General features: G+C 38.2%; 1 protein-coding gene and 1 long non-coding RNA gene across 13 annotated transcripts in view; one reads left to right on the top strand and one right to left on the bottom strand.

The window, feature by feature from the left end:
• Positions 1-342: 342 nt before the first annotated feature.
• NIPBL (NIPBL cohesin loading factor) overlaps positions 343-20,436 on the top strand; it is a 140,231-nt gene continuing 120,137 nt past the window's right edge. For 8 of the 12 annotated variants that reach the window (XR_014939728.1, XM_015848473.3, XM_015848470.3 and 5 more), the window contains exon 1: positions 10,703-10,818. The gene's annotated coding sequence lies outside the window, so the exon portion shown is untranslated. Of the gene's footprint in view, positions 486-1,858; positions 2,011-9,282; positions 9,390-10,702; positions 10,819-19,455; positions 19,629-20,436 lie in introns of those variants that run through there. The other 4 variants (XM_085529882.1, XM_015848466.3, XM_085529880.1 and 1 more) reach the window with 3 other exon arrangements.
• Positions 8,540-10,708, bottom strand: LOC146754149 (uncharacterized). Its single transcript, XR_014939729.1, has 3 exons — positions 10,599-10,708; positions 9,549-10,291; positions 8,540-9,467 (listed from the first exon to the last, which is right to left on the bottom strand). It is a non-coding gene; the product is annotated as an uncharacterized LOC146754149 (long non-coding RNA).

Genomic DNA, 20,436 nt, shown 5'->3' with positions numbered 1-20,436 from the left:
TAGACTGAGGAATGGAGATGGGGCTTCTGGTGTTCAATGAAGAAGAGGCTGAGGGCAAGAAATTAGGCAATGGTTTTTTCAGATGCTTTATTTGGTATAGCTGAAGCTGAAGTATGACAGAGATAAGACTCGGACTATTTCTTCGGAAGAAGAAACTCTTCACACAATCCGTTTGGCTTTGGCAAAAGAAGAGTTAAAGTGCAGCGTAGACGCGGAGGAACCCATCGGGCTGTCCCATTACCCTTAGAGGGGGGAGCCTGCTTTCACATTCTTTGTTATTCGCTGTCAAATTCCCTGCAAAATTTCGAAAGGAAGGAATAAAATGGGCACTATAAATCACGAGGAGGAGATCTGTGAGTTCAAACCGGTGACGCTGTGGTAAAATTCTGAGGGCTCCTCTCTGCTCTCGGGATCGTGGGCACGTCCCGCTCCGCCGCCGCTCGGTGTCGCAGCCCGGTTTGAGGGAGGAGGCGCGCTGACACTCGGTAGCGTGTTTGGGGCTGGCAGGGCTTTGTAGGAGCTTTTAGATCGGCTTTGATGTCTTCCCCCAGCATCTACAGAGCTTCCCTCCCTGCTCGTTTCTCGTATCCGGCCCGGTTACCTGAGTGGCACCGGGAGGAGAGGAGAAAGGGAGGGCAGGGATGGGAGCGGGGCTTGGAGTGACAAAAGGGCGGCAGCGACCACTACGGGGCAGCCTGGGGTGCCTCTCCTCTAGGAGCCCCGCGGCTTTCTGTAGTAAAAATACGATAACGTGGTGTTCAGCTGCAGCAGTGTTACAAACAGGCTCGGCTGTGTCCTCCACACACGGGCTGGCACCCGCGGAGTGCTTTGTAAAGGCTGGTGCTGTGCTCTGGGTCTGTTTAAAACGTCAGCCTGTACACGAAATGCTTTTCGCGTTTTTATCGTGGAGCCTCTGAGTCAGAGGCCCATAATAAGAATTTCTTAAGGAAGTGAGGAACAGAGTCCTTCGCATAAATGGAAAGAAGCGGAGGGCACTTAAAATGGTCGTGAAGTAGCTGCTGTAAGAGCAGCTATTAGCGATAAACATGAGAGCTTTGCATCTTACAGAAAGTATTTCTGTAGGACCATGAGGATGTGCAGTGCTTCCCTGGCAGTTATAAAATGCCAAGCCCACTTCCTCTGAGAATCTCTGAAACTTAAAAGCAAATCAAAACCACACCGAATAAACAAACTGGGAGCCTAGGATGAGGTGAATGGGAGGGATCTACTCTGGAAAGCACCTCCTCCTTCCCCCTGACTTTTAGCTTGGTTTTATTTCCTCTTACAGTTCCATGGTTAATAAGAGTATGTCTTGTCTATCTAGTCTTATGTGTCAACTAAGTAGTATAAGCAGTAATACCATCATACCATGGTAAGTGCATGGGGTCAATATACAAGAGATTGGACTGCATTATAACCATAATGGTGGTCCCTTTGGGGCACGACAGCAAAGCAGCAAAGGGAAGTTTGCATTAATCATTGTTCCTGCTCTGTTTGCTTTTATGGATAAGCAGGTTTCAGTCTACTACACTAGCGATCCAGAACCTTTCTTGAGCTCTCAATTAACACAACCAAAAAGAGCATTTAATTGAGAAAAAGGCTGCCGTATATTTTTGTAATCAAAAGAAGTGTGTATGCTGTATAAAATTTATTAGATTAATTGTACAGTAACCTTTTTTTTGGCACATACTGAGTTGCAAGAACCCAGCCTTTAAATCTTTGCCAGTGAGTAGAAAACGTTCCTAAAGCTAGGAACCAGCTATTATTCTATAGCTACCTAGGCATATAATTTTATTTCTATTACCAGCTTATTACTGCTCTGTAACTTTTAAATTACATGTGAAATTTTCTATTTCAGGCATTTTGGCATCAGTATGTAGTATTTTCAATGAAATTTTGGGGAACTGGACAAATTATATCTATTACATGTGAAGAGCCCCATCCATACAGAAGTCTCACGTAAACATCTCTGAACTGCTTTTAGAAGAGGGCAAAACTGGTAGAGACCTGGTAAGAAAAACCTTCATTAAAATGTACATGTTTGTTATTAGTTTTGGGAGGGAAGATTATTAAAAGAGAACTGAGAAACACACACACACACAAAAAGGTATAAGTAACTGCTAAGGATAGGTGTGGAATGTTTGAGTATTTTGCAGTTTTATAATAAATTCACATTGTAGAAGTTCACGATTTTTTCCAGTAGTGAGACAGAAGCCTTAGGGATAGACCACAAAATGCTTTTATGACACTTCTCACTTTGCTCGTGTTGTGTTTTTGGGTTAATTATCAACAACATAGGAATTTCTTCTCTTTTGAAGTTCTAACCAGTATAAATAAGAAAGTTTAGGAAATAAAATGACCAAAATTAGCCTCTCTTTAATATGCCTCTAGTCTGTATAGTCAACTCGAGTACTTCTGAAGATTCCATAGAAACATAGAAGTTTCTGTATTGTAAGTAACGTGTTAAGTTCTTCACAGAAAACTGTAGACATAGCACAACAACAAATACACATCACATTTTTTCTGATACAGTGTTTTCATGTAAGTACTCTTAATGCTATGCTATACTTTAAATATTTTTATATTTTTCTAATATAAGTTTTACAATTAATCTCTTTACAAACAGATTATCCCTTATTTAACTGACATTTTAACATTATTTTCTGTACAAATCCTGCAGGGCAAAATAGAATCGAAGTGGCATACTCACTAAAATTAATTCTATGCTTAACTTTACACAAAGACATAGTACACTTTTTGTCTGTATGGGCCTTTAACTAGCCCGCAAACATAATTAGCAGAACAAATAGAAGCAGTAAGATTATTACATGTAGAAAAAAATCTGTCTTAAGCCAGTGGATTCAGTAAGAGAAACAAGGAGCAATCTAGATTTTGAATTATTTTTGCCAGTGAAATTCAAAGAAGAGAAAGAAGGTGAAAAAAGACTTTTACATGTTGCCTCTGTCCTTGGGAGCTAGAGAGGGGAAACACTCCAATACATGTGGGAAAATACAGTCTGATGGCAGAGGAAAGATAAACATTGTATAAGGAAATGCAGGAGAAACCATCACTTTGGCAAGAAGAGAATGGTCACTGGAATATCCTGAAGTAAAGCAAAGGACTGACTCTGGAAATGAAGGGAAACAGGTATTGAACCACAGAAAATAATTAGTAACTTCAGGAAAATATCTAGTGGATGAAAGCATATCAAGTTTTCATGGGGTATGTGTATATATTTTCTTGTTGGGAAAATTCATATTTTGAATGCCACCAGGCCATTATAATTTATGGATCTATTTAGAGGGCAGCTGTGATTAAAGCTGGAAATTCATTGGTAGCTTCTTTGATTAGTTGATTGTCAGATGAAATATATGATGGCATCAGATATGTTGATGCACACTTTATACACAGATTGTACCTATGCTCCTGTCCTATAGATCCAGTGGAGAATCTCTCTCAGAATCTCAAGTCCATTTTTGACTGACAGTCATCTCAAATCTCTCTGCAGGTATTTAGAGCAACACTTCTGGTGTTTGGTCAGGCTGGTGTGTAGGGTTCTGTGTCTGTACCTGTTTTACGTCTTTTTTTCTCACACACACATATCCTCAAATTAATATTCAACAAAATGTGCCACCTGTGCATGCCTTTATTCTGTATGGAGACTTGTACCCGTGTTTTGGTGGAGGCTGTTCTTATTTGTGAAAGATTAACTGCTTCTTATAATGATTTTAAAAAGCATTACCTATGACCATTAGCTGTAATTTGCTTTATCTAACAATAGTATTATGGATAACAAGCTATCTGAATGGATTAAAATCTATATGGAAATACCTAATCAAAAGGATATTTTTTACAGCCTCTTAGGATGGCCAGATTTTCTTTTTTTGTATGAGTATGCTACTTACATAGGATTGCAGTCCTTCTGAGGAATTCAGCAGAGAAAGTAGACAAGTTTTCAGAATGTTCAATAGTAATTTAAAACTATAGATTAACATAATTAACAGTGCTGTACATACTGATGCTCTTTCACTGTAGTTAAGATTTGTAAACAGTTCCCACTTATCTGTAACCTTTAAGATAACTATACATGCTTGTCCTCTTATTTCTCATAATGTGTACCTTTTATGTCAAGATTTTCTATTCTGTTCTTATCTATAAGTGATGTTTAGGGAACTTAAAGGAAAACTTGTAGATATTTTAAAGAAGCAGGAAGGCAAAAACATTATTATTAACATTAAAAATTGGAATTTAAGTGCATCCTTTTGTAAAAAAAAAAAAAAAATATGTATTTTTTTCATGACTAGATTATTGTGACTAGATTTTTAAGCTATGGCTATTTGAAAGTTCCATGTTAACCATTTCTAAAAAATACATTCTTCTCTCAGTCTTTGTGTTTTTCCCCCTGCAGCAGAGTTGCATCACCTAGGCAGAGGCATTTGTCTGTAGGTAATTGCATTGTAAAAGTCTAGGCAGCTTTTCCAAGTCATTAATTCAGTTTTCTGGACCATCTATCAAAATTTAAAACAAACAAACACAAAACAAAGGCTTTCTGCTTTAGAATGTACAACGCTGGAAGTCTGTGAGAAATTAAATCTGTGACAAACTAATACTGCTTTCTGGGCCACTAATGAAGCACCCACATGTCTTTTGAAGTGGTCACCAGACTGAGCAGATGAACCGATGTTTGTCCCTGTGGGCACACTGGGAATCAAGTTGCTAATATATGTCCAGTTACAAAATTGAGTCATTCCCCTTGTCCTCTTGTCCCCATTCTTTTCTCTTCTGCATTGGAGAAAGAATTTATAAGAGGAATAGTCAGTGCTTGGAAGATACCTAGTGATGTTTTACTTATCTGTATTCCTTTTCTGTGTTTAGCTTAAAAACAATTACATTTTGCAAGTTATTTTTCAGTTGAAATTTATGTTAACATCCACAGTTTAAAGGGATGCAGAAATTCCCTTTATTTGTTTTATTGCAGTGTGTGGTTTCTGCTTTCATTCTGTGATATCCCTTCATAAAAGCTGCGAGATATCTGAGAAAGGGACATGCTTCTACTTAGAAGGCTATTTTGCCACCGTACAGGATTATTTAAGATGTCTTCGCATAAACTAATATCTAACATGATTGCCAAATTCCAGTCAACTTTCCTTTGTGAAGTGTTGCTGTTAAAAAATTGGATTTTTGTTTCAATAAAGAACTAATTGGAAATATTTAGGTGATTTGTCTATAGGTGGGGGACCACAGCTACTTGTCTGTATTCTAGTTCATCACTTCAAGGAGACTGCATTAACTCTGTGTCTAAAATGTTATGTAAATGGAACCACCACAAAATGCTCAGAAACTCTGGAAATAATTTGTCTAAAAATTGCATGTTAGTGTTTGAACGGACTTTGGCACAGGCTAAATGCATACTAGCTTGCACTCTCCCAGACAATTCCTGGGCACAGTTTGGAAATCAGTGTGAGTCAGGAACCATTACCGATGGGCAGCGGAGGCATGTGACTATATTATTTTGAATCATTAGGAGTTTAGTAATGTAGGCATGAGACATTATGCAGTTAGTAGCCTTAATGCCAGACAACAGTCCCAAGTCTTTTTAACCTATGAGTTTATGTGTATCCATTGAATATGTTGGCTGAGATAGCACTTCACTATCTGAGGAGTGGAAATTTCTCCGTTGATTTGAAGGGGCAGTTCTTAGAGGCCTAAGCCCAAGAGCTCTTTTAAAATATGTGATTTAGATAATAATCTTTCTTAAATCTTCTTTTTACTGACAAGTTCATTAAAAAGGGAGCGGTAAGGCATTTTAAGAGTGATATTCTCACATTTCTTTAATCCATGCAAGTGTGGCTTTCAGCTTGTGCTGAACACAACAGTCCTTTAGGCCAATTTTTAACTTCTGTCCTTTGCCAGAAGATGAATGTCCACATTCACTTGCTGGCCATGAAGCTATATTGGTTCACCTTTATACCTTTTTAAAAATTAGAAAAAAATTAAAAAGAATTTTTAAAAAAGCTTGCTTTTCTCTTTCTTCAGGTTTCAGATTTCTTCCAATGATGATGTACAGTAACTAACCATCTTTACAAAAACAACTTTTGCTTTGTTTATTCATATGACCCTTATACAACAGATCTGGGACAGATTAAGCAGAGTAATCCATCACTGATTTTCATTTCTATTTTACTGTATCTTTTATTCTTACATGTTATAGGCTAAATTACATGTTATATATTATCTGTATTGAATAATTGGTAAATTATTCAGAATCTCAAGTTCTTTGAACAAACAAACTGACCATAACATTCAAATTAAAATACCAGGGTTACATCTTCTATCACTTTTCCTTCAAAGAGAACCGTGGTTGTTTTTTTTTTTTTTGCAAGTACGTTTCAAAAGATCTGTTATAATATGCATAACCTATCCCTACACAATGAAAAACATTAATATAGTATTTGTGTTAGAAGTTTGGAGTGAGGGGAAAAAATGGTTACTTCTGTCTGGCTTACCAAAAAGGAAAAAAGATAAAGACAGTGACCACTTAGTAAACTTGCAGCAACTACTTGTATAAATATTTTACACCTCAGTCTGCATGCTTCCTTGGATTTTTATTTTACCTGTATCACTGATTATGAATGCCATTACCTGACATTCAGACTGCTTACTTCTCAAGATGAGTATTCCCCAATGGATTAATTAAATGCTGCTATTATTTGCTCCTGTGAACTAAAGTTAATGAAAAGAACGTAACTCTGCATTACTTTGCATGCTGCATTCATAATTACATTAATCCTACTCTATTCTGTAGCCCAACCTTAGCAGCATTTTTCCAACAGCTTGAGTACTTGAGTTTAGGACAACAGCAAGCAATTACATATTGCATTAATATAATGAGTTATCAACATTTTATAGGAAAGTTTCTTTCAACTACATGAGAAACGTACAGCCATGGAATCATGAAGTTATGGAATGGCTTAGGTTGAAAGGACCACCTAGTTCCAGCCTCCCTGCCGTAAGCAGGGACACTTTCCACTATATCAGGTTGTTCAAAGCCATTTATTAAAAAACAGCAACAACAAAACAAGAAAAAGCAATAAACAAATATATATCTGTGCAATAAAAATCTGTACTATAAATCTGCACAGAAATTCATACTGCTTGTAAATTACTAACAGGTAAACACAATGTTTGCGCATTCCATTAATTACTTAAGATGACATGCTACTGTATGTTAACCAGCCTTTAAAGAAAGCAAAATGTGGAGAAGTACAATATATTTTTCATTCATTCTAGAAAAATAATAATAATAAAAAAATCAAATCTAAACGAGCAATTGTTAAGAAAATATTGGTTCTGGGTGTTTTTTCACTGTAATATTACATACTGTCTATAATTTTTGAAGCTGAATAAAAACATGTAGCTGTCAGGAACTTTTACATCACATGAGGAGGGAAGAGTCCTCTCCCCTGTTTTAAACAGTGTGCAAACAGGTAATGTCTTTGCAAGCAGAAAGCCATAAAAAGCAGCAAGAATGGTAGATGTTTTGGTGGAAAGTGTTTGAGAAATATGTTTTGAATTCAATACTGTCTGCACGAAGGTATTAATTCCTGCCTTTTAAAGTTACATTAAAATTACTGAATTATGTGTTCTCTTTAAAGAACAAGAAATGAGACTCAGAATAACTGGCTGTGCAAATACTTCATTTTTATGGGAGCTCAATCATTTGTTTAGAGAAAAAATAAAACACATTCTCTCTTGACTTCAAAGGGAGCAGATTAGGCGGTAGCATTACCCTGAAATTTGCAGTTCATTTTCACAACTATATAGGTGTGGACTTCTCAGAGGAATTTAAAGAGCCTTGCCCTGCTCTACACTGCCACCAGCTTTGTTTAGTGCAATGTACATTCCTTAATGTGCCACAGTCACGGTTGTGTGACTGCATAGCTCCTCCCATACAGATTAGGACTACCTCCACCCCATGACTAAGGCCTGGAGCAGAAATAAGGTTTGAAGTATTTTTTGCTGTGCTTTCTGAAGTACTTGTTTGTACCCCATTTTGTGCCCAATTCACATAAAAAGAGATATAACTCATAAGTACTACAATATTTTCAGGACCCAGTGAGCATTCATTACACAGTAATTTGTTGTGAGTAGACTTTTGAAGACAAAGGAGATTCAGGAACACTTGTCTGAATGCAGCTGAGGAATCATTTTTAAAAGTGGATTACAGTAATATCTACTGGAATAGAACATATTTAACAGTTTAATTCCTTAAGGAAAAAAATGCTAATTTACTGACGTGTTACAATAACACTTTCTAAAACAACTAACAAATTAGTTGTTTCCTTGTGTAGGTAATAACATCATAATATTTAAACAAAATTCCAAAAGTTCTGTTAGTGAAAAAGGATTATAAAACCCTAAAATATTGCCAGTGATGTTCTCACTGGAAAATTCTGGCAGAAGCAGAACAGTCAGGTAGGTGTGTCTTACATGACGTTTCTACTGCCTAAACCATATTTGATATGGAAGACGCCTGGCATTTGAAAACAAGGAGTATTTACATTTTATTTACATGGTAAATCAATTAAGAAAAAATATATATATAAATCAATAAAATCATATAAGCACTCCAACAACATGAAATATTTACAGTAAGGTGGAAGTAGATTGAAGTAACCCGCCTGCAGCCTTGCCCTTTTAGACTCAAATTTTCCTTTGAATTCACATTTAAGTTGACATAATACATGTATGTAGCCTCGAAATAGGTAGATTTTAAAATTCATCTTAAAAAAAAATATATATATATTTTCCCCCTCATCTTGCAGAGTTGCTCTGTATTAAATAAAGCATGAAGATTTATGAACGTGCTTCATCTGCTAAACTAATTATTAAAAATGGATAATTTGAAATTATAAATGCACAAACAGTTGTAGGGTTGGGGCCTTTTATGTTGACATATAACAAAGACATGTAATTAATAGATTTCTTTCAGAATCTGGTTTACTTTGTTTCCTTTAAACCCATTAGGTTGAATTACGGTGTTCTCCAGTGCTGTCTTCATTTTTGTACTTTCAAACAAATACACTTGTAAAACAAACTTTGATTAATCCAACGTAATTTAGTAGTGAAGCTTGAGCAAGACTTGAAATCTGCCTTAAAGATGGAGCATTGATCAGGAAATTGTTTGGACTTGGAGAGATTCAAGTTGCTTGGTGTAAGATATTATATCTTTGTGCAAATTATATCCATCCAGAACTGAAAGGGTGTGTTTATATGTCACAGGACATTTACATCTTGCTGTGTCCAACTGCATGGCTGAATCCTGCATTCCATAGATGAGCAAGAATAGAGAAGGATTTTGTCCAGGTACTGAGAGCTTCATGAAAGAAGTGAGTATGAAAAAACACATGGTGAATTCATTAGATGTAAATGCTTCTGTCGTTCTGTGCATGTTTATTCAGTGTTACCTGTATAGAGAAAAACAAAATCTTTCAGACATACTCCAAGCCGGTCGTTTGCAACCCACAGTTAAAATATCTCCATTAAACCTGGAAGGGGACGGGGAGCTTCCAGCGAAAGACCCTTCGCCTTAACATCTGTAGCTGCCCCCGTGCTCGTCTAAAGTTCTTGTTTATAAAGCCACTCGGTTTCGTTGAGTCCGCCTGGAGATCCCGGCGAGGCTTTCAGCATTCGGTGTTTCAATTCCAGCGACACAGTCTCTTTAAAAACGCCGAAGCGGACAGTAGCGGTAACAGTAACTCCATCGGTGTCCCAGTCTGCCACATCGCACCCGCCGGGGCGGAGGTGCACGGTGTACACGGCTCCTTCCTACGTCTGCCTCCTGCGAGGTGACATTTTGCGGTCACTTGCAGTCCCCCCTACCATCCTTAAGGAAAAACGAACCCAAAAACATGTTTGCTTTTTTTTTTTTTTTTTTTTTCAACGGCCCCTTCTTCACAAATCGCTGGGTGCCTTCCTCTCTCAGCGCAGGCCTGAGTGCAAACTCCGGGCTCGTACCGCACATCAGCGGGAAAAGAGAAAGGAAACGAGGAGCCGCGGAGGGCTGGGGAAGGGGGGCGAGGCGCGCGGAGCAGGCCGCGCACGGAGCAGGCCGCGCCCGCCCCCAGGCGCGGTTCGGCGGCGCAGGGAGGGAGCGGCGCGGAGCGGCGGCGGAAGCGGCGCTGGCTGAGCGAGCGGGCGGCGAAGGGAAGGGGGAAGGGGGAGGCTGTTGGTGTTTGGCGCCGGTGGAGGGAGTCATTCCTGCAGCTGCACTTCCGGTCGGCATTTTGTTCTGAGAGGGAGCGAGAGAGACACACACAGGATCCTTCCCCCCCCTCCTCCTCCCCCCACCCCTCCGCTCGGTACCGACTCACCGTGCCCGGGCCGCCCCCTCCTCCGCCCTCCCGCTACTCGCTCACACGGAGGGAGCGGCGGCCCCTCGGCAGCTTTGCCCCCCCCCTTTACTCTCCCTCCCCCCCCCCCCCTCCTTCCCCCGCGGCTCGGGCCGTGTCTCGGAACCGGTTCGGCCCGGCGCGACGCGGCCCGTGTTGATGTTGTGAAGCAGGCTCAGGGGGAAGGGATTCGTCTCTGCCGCTCACCCCCCGGCTCTTCATGTTCGCTGCACTGAGGAGGAGACGGAAGAGAAGCCAGCCCCCCTCCCGGCCCGGATTATTGTTGTTATATTATCTCCCCTCCTCCTCCTGCTCCGCGGCGGCGGCGGCGGCCCAGCGGCGGCGGCGGCTCCTCTGAGGAGGGAGGGGGGTGGATTTCTCTCCCCCCTCTCGGATTCTCGTTGGATTCAGACGCCGATTTGCTCAGGTAATCCCCCCTCCTTGTCTCCCCTTCCCCTCCCTGCCCTCTCCATCAGCCGGGCCGGGCCTCCGATCCAGGGCGGCCCAGCGCTGCCGAGAGCGGAGGGGATTAGCTCTTATCCGGGGTACGGGGGAGTAGCTGGCACAGGAGGTGTTTATTTCGCATCCCCCCTTCTTGCTCGCTCGGGTTTGGCGAAGGAGATCGGTTCTTCCCAGGCTGCCGGGAGGCCTAGGCCTGGTGGAGAGCGCAGGCCCGCCGGCCAGCGCCTTTACTCCAGCTCAGGGATTAGAAAGGCGAAACGGCTTCTCGGTGACAGGCCTCAGCCCTGAGAGGAGGAGGAGGAGGAAACAATACAAGTAGCCGCAAATGTGCGCTGATCCTGTGCCATATTTACAACTTCACCATAGCAGGGAAGCAAGGTCCTGGCGCAGACAGCCCTCTGAACTGAGGAAGGAGTAAGTGGAGGGACAGGGGAAGAGAGACAATGTAAATACACAGAAACGAAAATATCTGTTTTCACTGCTCGTATCTCCTAACAAACTCCATTCTGAAAGTTCGAATGGACGTGAATTTATAACGTTTAAGGGCTTGATCTCTAAATAATAAAGCGATTGATTAGGGTGTTAATCACTTTGTGTATTTATAGCATAACTAGACCTTGTGGACTGATTAACACAATATGGACACCTGCAGACCTAGGAAACAGATAGACAAGCATTTTGTGTTGGGTATTCCAAACGATTTCAATGCTTGTGTGCTGTAGACTTTATAGAAATATGTACTAAATTCAGGAGAAATACTATTTTATATTTTCTTAAGAAAAAAAAAGAAATAAAGAAATAGGGAAGGGTAAAGTACTACATTTATGACATCTCAGAGCCCAAGGTGAAGGTGAGATTTTACTTTAAGTATGTGAGAAACAAACATAGATTTAATTAAGTGAAAAAGTGAAGAATGTTTAAGAAGTGCCATCATTTCTTGTCAGGCCATATCACTTTGAGAACTGAGGTTGTTATTGGCTGTTTGTGGCCATGATGTTTGAATATGTAATTAGGTGTCACTTTAACAGGTCAAGTGTGTTTTGTAAATGACTGTTGATTAAGTGTCAGATCTTTATAAACAAATGGTAACAAATGTTCAGTAAAATAAATCTTGGACTTTCTATACAGTATGGTTGAGTATGTTATTAAAAATTCAGGTAGATTTTAAAACAACCCACCTCCAAACTACTAAAAGTGCTCTTTCAGAAATTACATAATTGATGGAAAAATTAAGATAACGAGTTTCACTTTTCAAGTAGGAAGAAAACTTACAGATGACAAGCAGCTAATACTTTGTAAATTTTCAAGTAGTTTCTTTTAGTTGTTAGGCTGTTGTAATAGTAAGTGGTTATTGTATCTAATAAAGTAGCTTTCTGGAGTGTTGCATTTAGAGTCGTAAAAACTCTGCTGTGGTGGCTTTGAGGGCTCTGATACATGTTTAGAAGGGTGAAGTTAATATAGCTGTCACGTAGAAGGCGTGTTTTTAATGCTGTAAATCCGTGTAGTAGTCAGTAGCGTGTCCGTGATTTGTATTGGTCAGGGAGCAGTTTGAATTTTAAAAAGCCTGAAGATCCTGCTGAGCCCCAATCCCGGCCTCCCTCCCTCCCACTAATCTCCCATTCCTGTCTTTGTGCTGCCTGGTCCTGTTAGACACTGTTTGCAACAGGGCCTCAGGCCTACGTGCCTGGAGAGGAACCATTTACTCTTTGAAAAATTAGCTTTTTATTTTTAAACTTCACGAATTGCAGAGGGAGCCTAATTGTCTCTTAACCCTCTGTCTCTGCGTGTAGCTGAATTGCTGTTTTCTTTTGGTCTGTAGCATGCGTAGGGGCCGAGTGCAACTTTGCTTCACAGGAAAGAAAGGACTGTGCAAAAGTACTTGTAGTTCTTGGGTAGTTTTGATCATTAGGAAGTGACGTTAGCTGAAGCACTTACTTCGTTGTTTCAAACAACTCTTTCCTTAACAAAGAAATGTGCTTGTTGAGTTAACATAAGTGAATTTATCTGGCTTATTTTTAATTTAAGGGGGTTTGTTTTAAATATAGGAGATACGGACAGGAAATAATCTTCTGTAGTTATATAGTTCCTGTCAAGTTCAGCTCTCCAGGGTTGTGTTTATAGTTTTGTGTGTGCGTGTTTTGGGTTGTTTTTTATTTTATTTATTTTATTCATTTATTTATTTATTTTTGTAATCGGAAAGTGTGGTCTTTTCTGATATCAGAACTAGGCATATTTACAGAGACAACTTTATCATGTTTTCTGTTTATGATTTTTAATGAGTTTTTGTTTTTGTTCTTTTGAGCCATAGATGGTTAATTCTTAACTGTTTTATCAGAGTTTGTGCAGTTGAAAATATTAGGCAGAATTATTTAATGGAGAAATATAAGGTGACTTTTTCTTTTAAGGATTACATTTATAACATATAGAACTGTGTATTTCACTTTCATACTTCATTTTCCATAGCATTAGGAGATCTTTTGCATGTCACAACAGTAAACAGCTTAAGGATGCAGTTACTTTATGAATATTGTGGAAATAGAAAATCAATTATTCTTGAGTTGTTAATTTTAAAACTTATTTTAACTGAAAGAGGAAAAAGGAACACTTTTTCTTCTGTCTGCCTTTTACTTTGTACTTTTGTCTGCCTTGTATGTTTTGAATTTCTCACTTATGTACAAGTTCAGTTTATTTTCCTATGAACTTCTTCAGTGTTTTATCTGAAGTTATTCCAACAAATAAATAAATATCTCTGGAGCATTTGCTATTTTGATATATCAGCAGTTGCTGATTTCATTTCATTTTTTTGAAAAGTGTATATATATATACACACACTATGTATATATATATAATATGCACTATATATTTTTATATATATTGTGTATATATATGTATATAGTGTGTATTACATATATAATAAAGACATGGAAACAGGTATATGACAAAAAACATCATTATTTTTCTGCATTTGAAATGCTTACATTTTGATTTAGGAGAAAAATGAAGAAGAAACTGGGAAGCAAAATTATACAACTAAAACCATTTGCAGATCCCTGTTTTACAGAAGGGTACTTGAATCTGGGTACAACCTCATTACATATTTGGGAGTCCATTCACAGGGTGACAATATTTAGCAATGTCTTTGAGCTGGAACTATTTTTTTGGTTGTTGTTTGTGTGATGTTAGACATAATGCAGCCTTAATCCCAAATGGTTCATGTATATATTTCTCTGTAATATAAACAAACCATATTTTGGAGGATATTAGATGATAGAATAGTGTAAGTTGATTTCAGCCAGAGATTGGTATAGTAAGTTTCCTATTGCAGTTGTCTGTGTTTTCAGTAGTAAATGTGATACATTTTTGCGTATATTACACTATGAAGCACTAAAGTCATTCTATTAAATTTAAATTAATGTTAACTTCATGAATACTAGACAATAAATGTAAAGGTGGTGAACAATTGCTACTAACTGGAAAGAGAAATTATGATTCTTTTCTGAGTATCTAGACCTAAGGAAGAACCTGTTTTCAAATTCAGAACTCTATGTTTTCCAGATTCTAGAAGGATTTATTCTATAATCATCAATTTATGTACATTTTGATAGCAATTACAGATGTTCTTAATTAGGAAAGTGTAAATCATTGTAACTTTAGAGTTTGGTGTTTGGTAGGCATGAGGTGTATCATCCAAGTGTTAGCATAGCTATTTACAGTCACAAATTATATTAGAAATATTCAACATTTGGGGGAAAAGAAGGGCCATTTCAATATGATGCAACTTATTTTCAGTCTTCCTTTTCATATGTCCTCATTAGATGTAATACAGATTAGTTTAGCTTCTGATTTTCAATAATCAGTGGTAACAACCTATAAGGAAGTGCTTGAAATTGGTAGTACTTGTATATTATTGGTAATAATCCTGTTCAAAGGTGATCATCTTTAATAGTTAAAAAAAAAAAAAAAAGCTGTTTTGTCATGTCATTGTTGTAAAACCTTTTTCTACAATTTATCTATATTTGTGTTTTTTATTTCATTAGTGTTATAACCACATTTAGTGGATGTTCCTGGCTGTGAGAGAGGTTCTTTATGTTGATGTTTGCTGCACCCCAGGAGTGAGGAAATAGTGTTAGAGGAGATTGTGCAGAATCTATGGTTTGTGTCTCGCTTCCTGTTCCAGCTGTTCACTGTGGAAAATCTCACTAGTAGCAGGGAGAAAGAATTTTGGCCAAGCTGTATGTAGAAAGTAAAAGTCAACTTAAATGTAGTTGTTGGTTCTGTTCTTGGAAGTTACTACATGGCATATAGAAATAGCTTTTTAAAAAACATAAATATTGAAGAGCATTTTTCATAGTCTTTTCGTCTTTTCGTCAGGCCAGATTCTAGTAGACTGTATTCTTACTACTTCTGTTGTTTATTCCAGTGTGTTCAAAGTGGTTCTTTGTATAGTTAGATATTCCAATTTTTCAAATTTTTGCTATGGCAGATATGAAGAACTTCTGTGGTGGAGTTTTTTTTTTTTGTTTTTTAATTTTTTGTCTTTTCAGCAGACTGAGCATGTAGACCTGCAATACACTTTATAGGAAGAGTGTTAAAAACAATAGACTGTAAAGACTCAGATGAAGAAACAGAATAAGACTTAAGAAATAAAATCTAACAGCTAATCTAGCCCCCTTCTCTGTACACTGGATCATTAGGTACTTTACTGTATTTTCCCCTTACCCTTGTAGCCCCAGTTCAGTGCTTCATACAATGCATGGGAAATGACAGCTGACTAGTATACTGTTATAACCTACTTTATATGTTTGTTTGTCTTTGTCATGTAGTGTGCAGCCTACTGACTTAGTACCTTCTGTATTGCATCCACATCTTCAGTGAATGTTGAAGTGTCTTCATCTGTTTGTTTGTAGGAACTATCATAAAAGTAGGTATCTGTATGTCACCAATGTTAGAGAACACTTCTTCAGTATATCCATAAAGTATTATTTCCATTTTATAGATGGAAGACTGAAACTAAGTCAAAATTATGTTTTAAAAGTGCTTATAAATCTTGAGTATGTAATTTGGCATGTTTTATTCTTGAGATCTTTAGAGTTACTTCACAACATGGAATGAATTCATATGCCTTTTTATTTTGTTTGTTACTGTGGGTGTCTCACACTTCAACCTATCAGGCCTGTTGTTTCCATGCTGCACCCATAAAAAATGTAGAATGAGTTTTCACTGATGGCCTTGGACATCTTTTCGGTTTTAGCTGTCTTGGTTATGTCAGTAACTAGACAAAAATAGATTTCCTGTCCTGAAAAAAAGCATGGAGAAGGTTTTCAGCCTTTCTTAGTGAACGTTTGGGTGTGACTCTGCCCCTTGAAAGTGGTAGTTGTTGCACTTTATGTAAACTGGTTGAGTGAAAGTCCTTGCAACCTAGTGGTCAGACCATTTCACTGCAATGCCATGCAGTCTTCCAACTAGTACTTACGCTAAACTGTGTGTCTGTGTTAGGAAAGCAGGACTGTTCTGAGGTATCACATGTGTATTCCTAGAGCTTTGCCTTTGGGATGTAGAAAGTCCCATGTTCAATCTGTATCAGACCAAGTTGTTTGTGAGTTTTTCTTCTCCGTACAGTTTTTTATCGTCTAATCATCTGCTCTAATCATGACCCAGAGGCTCAAGGTGTATTATAGAACAGGTAGAACAAGTAGTTCTAATTTTATAAGGTTCTGTGGTTTTTTTGTTGTTGTTATTTGGTTTTGTTCTGTGTGTGTTTGTTTTTTATTACTGCTTTTGCGGACAATAGCTGTTTTTGACAAGCTGGCAGTTTCCAGCAGATGATCTCTCTTTTGGGGAGATTTATTTATTTATTTTTAATTAACTGCATACTATTCATATTTCACAATAAAAAGTGTAACATCTCACAGAACAAAGCTCCTTTTACTATGTAACTATGATTTGTGTCATGACCACTATTTGTCACATACTATATGTAAAGCAGGGATGCTGTAGTTAACAAAAGCTGTATATGATCATTTTATGAAGACAGTTCATTCCTTAGTGCATTTTGGTGTAAGTGATTGCAATTCTGACATTTCTTAATACTTTTGTGTTTGGCACAATAGTACAAACTTTTTTTTTTAAAGTTTTTATTTATTTTAAATAATGTAGTGTATCCAACTCTGGGAATGTAGACATGTGTCTATGACACTGCAGCTCCTACCTATTATGTCTGAGCTAACAAGCTCACCTTTTTGTTGACCACGTATTCAGAAAGGAAAAGTTTAGAAATACTTTGTCTCAAAAATTTTCTTTTCCGGTCTAAAGTTTCAATAGAGGCTCTCCCACTTCTTGCATATTTTCTTCCATTTTGACAGATATTTTACCTATATTACATATTTCGTTGGGTACTAAAAGGCTGAAATGTCTTTCTGACTTCAGAGGGTCAGGTTAGAGAAAGCAGTGTTCAAAAATAATTTCTGACCTTTTCTTCAAATCAAATGAACATCTCTATTATCTGAGAGAGGATATTAACATTTAAGCATAAAGTGACTTCTACTGTTGGGATGTGCATCTTGTTGCCACCTGAAAATATGTGGAAAAAAATGAGTGAGTTACAGGTATCTGCAAAATTATTTCACTTCATTACTGTGGTCATTAAAGTCAAAAACGTTTGCTCAATATAACTTTCCATGTAAGTGCAGTTTGGTGTAATGAGGTATGCTATGGATTCTACAAGGGTTGTGCTGAAAGTAATGCCTTCTATTTTATGATGTTGGCCCCTGGTATCAGGGGCAGGTGTTGGTGGTATGGCAGAAGGTGGTAAACCTTCCCACCAGTATCTCGTTACATGTTGTTGCTGTGTGACAGATGGCAGCATTGGGGCAGTCTGTCAGAATAGCATCTGATACAGAAGGGTAGATGTAACAAAGGTGTGTCATTGAATTCTTCCATGTGGAAAAAATGGCACCCACTGACATTCACTGATTCCCATTGAATGTTTATGGAGTCCAAACAATGGATGTGAGCACAGTGAGTTGATGGGTGGTGTGGTTCAGCAGAGATGACAGTACTAATAGGTTGCCTCTAACGGTTCGGAATTTTTTGAGTGCAACATGCAGACTCTTGTTGATCACTGGTGAAAGTACATAGGTAATAGTGGTGACAATGTTGAAAAACAGTGTTTTGTGACCAAGAATTTAATTTATCAATTTTTTAAAATCTTTGTAGCTGTCATAATTTTTATGGAAATACCCAGGTTATATAACTTTTGGAGCAGCCTTCATAATTTCCTTGTGGCCACTCACTCCTTATACGTAGCATTGATTTGTTCAGATGTGGAAGAAACAAGAAATGGGGTTGCAGGTGTTTGGAAGGGTGAACACATAGAGGAGAAGAGTGGTGGAAATGATAACGGACTGGAACTGAACAGAGAAGCTTGTGAGACAGATACTGATGTCCTTAGTGAAGATACAGGTAGACCCATCATATGGTTTTAGCAAGAAAGCAAGATAAAGGGGTGGACTGGAGTTGCGTGTACAGTCAAGGCAATCTCTGTGGAGATGAAAATACGTGGGAAGTATCTATTGAGAGAGGCTTGAGAAGCCAAAACTACAAAACAAGTGTTGGCTGGTCAAGTAAGTGATACTTCACACACACACGTTTGTTGTTTGAATTTTCTGTCATTTTTGTTTGTTTGTTTATTTGTTTTGTTATTAACTGAGAAGAGCATAGAATGAAAAGAAAAACCTCAAAAATATGGAATACATCTAATAAGACAAAATAGGAGGAAATTCTGTAGTTTAGATATGTGTAGTCTACATTTGTCATTTTTGTGAATACACTGTGGTAGATAGTCTTACTTGTTGCCACTTTTTCTACAGAAATTTCAGTGACTGTGAGGAATGAAAGTGGTTTCCTTTGTAGATATTTAAAACAAAACAAAAAAGCAACAGTAGGTTAATATCTTCTGTGAACAGCGATAGGTATCCTTCCTTGAGAAGATGAATCCTGCCTTGGGAGGGTGAATAGCATAGTTGTAGGGTTTGGAAGGGACTTCTGGAGATCATCTAGTCAAACTTTTCTGCTATGTCAGGTTCTTTATGGTAGATTACTCAAGAAGGTGTCCATCTGAGTTTTGATTATCTCCAGAGAAAGAGACTGCAGCCTCTCTGGGCAGACTATTTCAGTGCTCTCCCACCCTCAGAGTAGAGAAGTTCTCTCATTTTCTGACGGAACTTCCTGTGTTCTAGTTTCCAGATAAAATGAAGTTTGCTTCTAGTCCTGGCTTTTGTTTTGTCTTTAGTGTTCACTGTGTATAGTCTTTTATCTTAATTACTCTACATTGTTAATACTTGCTCCAGAGATAGCACATAAATGCCTGTGAGAATTCTATGTACTGGATTACTGGAATGCCTCATTGATTCTGTTTTAAAATGTTTTTGAGGAGAGTGCATGATCTGACAGGTTAGAAACTGAGATGCAGAAGTTGGTCACTGTCTTTGTAACTTTGGAATTCTAACTGGACCTGTCATTTAAATTAGTTTTAATATTAGTTTTAAATAAATTTATTTATTTATTTTAAATCATAACACATATGATAATCACAGTATCACAGTCTCGTGCAGGTTGGAAGGGACCTTAGAGATCATCGAGTCCAACCCCCGGGATTCGAGCCTCCTGTGTAGCAGAGCGGCACTTCTACCACTTGCACCACAGGGGGGATTCGAACCTGGGTCTCCGCTGTTGCAAAGTGGCATTCCTACCACTGCACCTCCAGGTGAAAACCAGGTGAAAAACATGAAAATTAGAGCAGATTTCATTAGTTTTGGTTATAGCATGATTAATGAGAAATTCTTCAAAATAGGTTTTCGAGAGTGCAGGAACAAGGGAACACAGAAAAAACTTATATTTGTAATAGAAATGGAATCAGATTTCCAAGAGTGTCATTTTTCTTTTTCTAGGAGGTTGGTCTCCCATCTTCTTTGCTTCATACTTCCCTTTCACCCTAACTTGAAGTTGGAGAGTCATGTATGCAACAGACCTTACAGCCTTACAAATAGCTTCTGATTCATTTCCAGTTCAAATCCTTTCTGTACAGTGAATGGAGGTTGGGCCTGTAGGTTGGAGAGGAATGTTACATGATTATGTAATAATAGAAGACTGTGTCAGAATTCCTGAATACAGGGGGCATTTATTAACTTTGATTGACTGTGCAAATTTGATCTTTTAGCCTGGGGGTGGGGGATTTCCTGGTAGAAGTCTAGAAGACAGTGTTGATGCACAGAAAACATAGTGTTTTCTGTTGATGTGAAGCCTGAATTCTGTGTTGAATGTTTTGTTTTAGAGGGTTTTTTAAAGTTAGATCTTCAACATTTTTAACATTATGAACTCTGATGTATAGAAATGTAATTAGTATATTGTCTTTTTAAGCATTACCTTGTACAGCTGTCACAGAATAGTAGGTAAAATTGTAATCCTGATTTCTGCATCATAAGAAGGAGTTAAAATGAGATCAAAATAGGGCTTTGCTGTGATTTTGCTGTTGAACTGATCAGCTCATGAGTGTCAATCACAAATCAGAGATGTGTGAGCATGT

Source organism: Coturnix japonica, chromosome Z (assembly GCF_054131305.1).
Source record: "Coturnix japonica strain WE chromosome Z, WE-NBRP24, whole genome shotgun sequence".
Classification (NCBI taxonomy): domain Eukaryota; kingdom Metazoa; phylum Chordata; class Aves; order Galliformes; family Phasianidae; genus Coturnix; species Coturnix japonica.
The sequence above is the reverse complement of the archived record's forward strand: the minus strand, read 5'-3'. Positions and strand labels throughout refer to the sequence as shown.